This window comes from Crocuta crocuta, unplaced genomic scaffold, assembly GCF_008692635.1.
Source record: "Crocuta crocuta isolate KB4526 unplaced genomic scaffold, BGI_CrCroc_1.0 scaffold24, whole genome shotgun sequence".
In the NCBI taxonomy this organism is placed as follows: Eukaryota; Metazoa; Chordata; class Mammalia; order Carnivora; family Hyaenidae; genus Crocuta; species Crocuta crocuta.
The window spans coordinates 13814718-13820707 of NW_027530974.1; positions in this window are offsets into that span (position 1 = coordinate 13814718).

Consider the following 5990-nt stretch of genomic DNA (forward strand, 5'->3'; position numbering starts at 1 on the left):
CATGACCTGCTTCCCTGTATTTTTTTTTTCTTTTTTTTAGAGATGCAAACTGATGTAGGAGAGGTGTAACAGACCAATCTAAGATTTATTTTATAACTATGGGAGAGGCAAAGCAAATGTGGCAAAAGTTGATAATTGTTGAATCTGAAAAATGGATATATGAGGTTCCCGGTGTTATTCTGTTTCACATGTCTGAAATTTTGTAACAACATTTTTGTAATAAATAGTCTTTTAGATATTCATCTTTTCTCATCACACCTCCTCCACATAAATCGTCTGTGTGCCAAAATTCAGAACAGAATGGAGAACTGATAGAGAAAACAAAGTTCCTCCAAGGATGTGGAAAACAGTGAAGAGAGTTGAAGAGAGGAACACAATAAAGGGTTACAATGCCTATTATTCTTACTTTGAGTTGAGAAAAAGTAAGGTCAGGTGTGTTTCTGTGTGTATATGTGTATATATGTGTGTGTGTGTATACATATATCTTTTTTTTAAGGTCAGGTATATTTAACAAGTAACAAAAAAAGCAAAAAGTTCCTTTCTGATATACACCCTCAAAGCCCAGAATTCCACTAAAGGTAGCTTAATGTTTTTATTGCGCAATATTTCTACTTAAAGCTTCCCACGGTGATTCCGTGCTGGGAACGACCTGCTAATAAAAGTTATTTAATGTCCCACAATGTTATGGCACACTAAGAAGGAAATACAGAGCCAGATGTAATACCCTGGTTTCCTCACATATAAAATGGTAGTATTATATTGACTGTAATAATTTACCACAGGAATTAAATAAAATTCCAAATACAGCTTTGGCAGCATTCTGTAAACACAGCTAACTCAAATGAAAAGTATAATAAAAATTATCTCCACCAAGAAAGGTAAGAAACTAGATACATTACTGGGCCGAGGTGAAATAAAATAGAGGTTCCTGAAAAGTTGAGATTCCTATAAAAGGCTTCCCACTGTTCCCAATCTTCTTCCTAATCCCAGAAAATCCCCAGGAAGACATTAGTGCTGCTATGTGACTATCGAGTTAGACTTAAGTGAGCACCAAACCATTATCTTTGACCAAAAGCAACTAACACACACTTCAAAGCAGTAAACCTCAAATTTACCCTAACACTTCATTAACTTAGTTTTAGATTGCTCTAAAGACTTCACTTGATTGGAGATCAGCACACTTATTTTTTTTGTTTGGCAGAAAAATATTAAAAATGGGGGCCTATTACTAAGAAATGGAGGTGATTAGCAAAATGGCCCCATAACAGTTTTTTGGGCTTTTTTAAATTTTTTAATGTGTTTTTTTTTTTTTTCCCTGAGAGAGACAGTGTGAGCCAGGGAGGGTTAGAGAGAGAGAGGGAGACACAGATTCCAAAGTAGGCTCCAGGCTCTGAGCTAACTGTCAGCACAGAGCCCGATGCGGGCTCGAACCCACGAACCGTGAGATCATGACCTGAGCCGGAGTGAGACGCTTAACCGACTGAGCCACCCAGGCACCCCGACAGGTTTTTTAAAAAGTAGACAAACAGAGTGATATCTGGAGCACTACAGTGAACGAGGAGAAGAAATTGTGCTTTCTCCGGCTAACTCAACCTCGCGCAGTGACCTTAATGGCATTCCATTTAGCTGCACTTCCATTTCCTACTCGGCTAACCTCATCAGCTATCATGATTGTTGTAAAACACCACCAAAACATATTAATGAGCACATTTTTGTCATTAAGTACAATTCCTTTAATGTTCACGTTTCCATTATTCTGACTTTAAATGCTGCTTGCAAATCCACATCCAATCTATTCTCTTTTCCCGTAAACGCTTATCATACTTTTTTCTTTTTTTTATGTTTTTTATTTACTTCCTAGGAGAGAGAGAGAGAGACAGCGTGAGCAGGAGAGGGTCAGAGAGAGGGAGTCACAGACTGAAACAGGCTCCAGGCTCTGAGCCGGCAGTCAGCACAGAGCCCGATGCGGGGCTCGAACCCGCGAACCGCGAGATCATGACCTAAGCGAAAGTCGGGCGCTTAACCGACTAAGCCACCCAGGCACCCCTGTCATACTTTTTTTCTTAAAAAAACAAAACAAGATCAGGGGAACACAGCATGGAGCACACTTAAAAGTACATGTGACCCCTAAGCTCTGAAGCCTGAGACTCACACGAAACCTGCACAAATCTAGTGAAGGGAGAGGAATTCATACTATCTCTACCCTAATTAACCCCCAATCCACCGTGTCAGTTCCGACCTGTGTCCTCAGGGTTTCTTGAACTTCCATTGCTTCCTGAATGTCAAGCACTCAGTTACGTTGTACAAGTTCACTGGCAACTGCTGGTCTCTCAGGACTATTCTAAAATCCTTTTTGTTTGTAAATGACACCATTTGTCTAAGATCCTTTGAAGTCAGCATCTCCCCTCCCCCCATTTTCTCCACCTTTTTCACTTCCTCTCCCAGTTTACATTTTTTCCCGCCGGGGAGGGAGTGGGGGGCGTGTGTCCCTTCCACTCCCTTGTTAAATTCCTACCAAATTCCTATCAGCCGGGCCTTAGAAGCTCTCTCTCCCCTAGCCCACAATTTACAGCCCCTCCCCCCAGATAATCTCCCAGGTCCACATCTCCAGCCCTCCCATCACACCACATCTCAAATTTCTTCCAGAGATACAGGTAGGCTCCTGTAAAAACCCTCAAAATAAAGGCTCAGTGGGTCTAAAACCAAGCCTGGACCACCCTGTACAACGAACGTAGCCATCCGACTCATCCCCGAGCCCCTCACCTGCTTTACTGTTCGAGACCTGGTATGATCTTCTAAGTATTAGAAGTAACAGACTGAGCCCGGGACATTATTTGCTGCCTGCTGTGTTCTCTGCTGCATCCCTAGCTCCCAGAACGGTGCCTGTCACAGCGTAAGTGCTCAGTAAGTATCTGACAAATGAATTAACTGAGCAGAGCCCTTGAAGAGCCTCCCTTAGTCACTACCCTCGCAGCTTCCTCTTCCACAGCTGCTTCTGCCTTGGAAATGGCCTCACCCCAATCTATGACAATCCCTCCGCGTTCCTCAAGGCCCAGTAAAGGAGCCACTTTCTCTTTGAAGCCTTCTGTAAACGAATCTGAATTAACCACTCTTTCCCTCTGGGCTCTTGCATGTATCACTTGTATCTTTTTTTTTTTAAGATTTTATTTTTAAGTGATCTCTACACCCAGTGTGGGGCTCGAAGCCACAACCCTGAGATCAAGGGCTGCACACTCCGCCACCAGCCAGCCAGACGCCCGGGGCTTGTGTCTTTAAAGCTCAGTTCCTTCTGCTCCCCTCCATGCTGCCCCAGTCTACAGCATCCAGAGGGCAGAGACCGCTTCAGTCCGTTCCATGGCCCCAGGATCTAGCCCAAAACACAGAGGCTAATTAGTAAAGAAAGTCGAGCATGTAGCCTCTTAAATCTTTTTTTTAATAAAATGAAGAAAGGTCCCACGACAAAGGACACTTTTGGAGTGCATCACCTATACTATGGTTTCTCTTCAGATCGTATAGATCTTTTGCCTTTTGAGGGCATCACCTAAGTGCCTGACACTTAGTAGGAACTCACTAAGGAGTTATTAAACCAGATTGAAGATTGAGATTTTTTTTATCCTGCTTATTAACAAGGTGAGTAATCCTGGAAGAGGAAAAATCTTAGGCAAAGTCTCGCCATTTTACGACACTGGGAGTTAGATGATGAGACCCTCTCCTCTGAGTGGGTTTTGAGACCACAGGAGGCAAGCAGAGAAAATGAGGCTGCGGGTCGTGGGGGCTTCTGAGGGGGGAACAACAATACAGGGTCTCTATCCCTAGTCACAAGAACCCGCAGCATTACAAACTGGAAACGCCAGGCGGTGACAGGAGGCTGTAAACCTTCAATAAATCTGATTTTCAGTTCCCGGAGGGTTCTGCGTGCCTGATTACTTCAATCCTGAGGCTTCTGGTCCTAACAGTTCAAAAGGTAAAACTCAAAGACCAGAGTGGATCTGAAGCGTGTTCTCCCATATACCATCCAAGAGTTTCCCTCAGAGCTCAGGTCAATCCTTAAAAAGTGGATGATTTATGTGAACTCCCCGAAAGGCTCTAAGAGCTCTGAGTAAATTAAATCAAATTAAGACTCACTTAGATGAGGGGAAGAGGGTGAGGCCCAGAACCCACTCCCTCACTCCCGAGGTCTAGTGTCATGAATTCTCAGAAGTGGGAAATGAGCAGAAAAGCCCTATGAAGGTACCGCTCTGGGTGACTGGGAAGAGCAACACTGGAAGCGCTAAGGAACGCCAAGACGCTGGGGCCTTCCTTCCACGGATTCCCTGGGGCAACCCAGCACCGGAAGTTTCCAATCATTTCAGAAGCCACCTGCTTTGGTTTCTACAGGCATTAACGCCAGGCGTTGTGAAGGTGTGTGGGGCACCCTTTGATCCTTTGGGGAAGTGAGGGCCACGTCCCTTTCATCTCTGGATCCCTGCATTGCCTTCCTGCATAGAGACACCAGGGCTGTGTTAATTTCAGCGTTAATTTCATCTTCCCCCCCCTGCAAGGGTAAATGGTCAATTCAGGCAAATAGGCTGAGCGCAAGCTGAATGAGGAAGAGTTTACCAAGGTAAATTAAGAGGATTCTTTCTTGGCAAGGGTCACGTAGGAAACTCGTGAACCTGACAGAAGTGACCATCAGAGTTTCAAGCTGCCAGTCAGCTGAACGACAGAGAGAGACAGGAAGAGAGCGAGCAGGAGAAGGCCAAAAAAGAAGGCAGAGGATCCAAAGCAGTCTCTGCAAAGTGAGTACAGCGCCTGACGCAGGGCTCCAACCCACAAACATAAGATCGTGATCTGAGCCGAAGTCAAAAGTCCCACACTTAACAGACTGAGCCACCCAGGCAACCCTGTAAGCTTAACCTTCTTAATAAGCGTCATGAGTGTGAATGAGTTCTGAGACACCCATACAACCTAGAGAGTTACAGTAACTGCAAGAAGACGGGACTGTCCCGTCATCAAAGAGCTTGAAAGTAATGCGAACAGCGGCATACCAGGCGGGACCATGCTACAGGCAGACCATTCCAGGATCCTACTGAAATTCTTCAGTCACACTCTGAAGTTACTTTTTAAATGAGAAAAAAAAAAATTGCAAGTATGCAAATACACCACAAACGAATGACTCCCGTATCATTTATAATATTCTTAAGAACTCCAAACCTATCAAAAATGATTTACCTGTGCTAAGTGTTCAAGTATCTGCCAGTATGTTACTACTCAGCACCCAAAAGGGAAATGTAAACATTTTTGTCTCATTAGATAAAATCTTAGCCAGCACCTTTCTCTTTGGAAACTTAAAACCAGAGGATTCAGAAGTCTTCAGAAAATTCTCCAAAGGATTTGTCAGCTAAAGGTAACAGATTCTGTACAAATGTGACACCTTCCCTAAAGACATGAAAACGTTAAAATGAACTTAAGCACCATCCAGTAACCACAGATCCCATACTGCTTACTGTTCCACAGGCCATGTTTTACATGGTAATTCGTTAATCTGCACAACCCTATAAACTCCATCTTTATCACCACTGGGCAGTTGTGGAAACCGAGGCAAGGCGATTCAAGGCGCCTGCAAAAAAAAATACAGTTGCGTAGTGGGGGAGAGGCGATCCCTGGCAGCCTGGCCAGAGTCTACGCCTCTGGTTTCCAAACTTCACTGCACACTGCCATCTCCAGGGGGATCTTTAAGACCCCATCTCCGGCCCGATTAACTCGACATGGGCTGCCACCTGGGATCCGGGGTGTTGTTAAAGGTTCCCAGGTGAGTCTGAGCAAAGTTTGGGAACCGCTTGGTCTGCGCTTTTAACCACTAGCTGTATTAGCAGCGTCGCTGTGGTTCTGCCGCTTTTCTTGCCCCAGAGCTTCTTCACCAACGCGCCGAACCCGGTGCGAAAGCAGCGAGAGAAAACAAAAGGGGCGGCGAGCGGGGGCTGGGGGTTCCGCGGGCGGGCCGCTCCGGA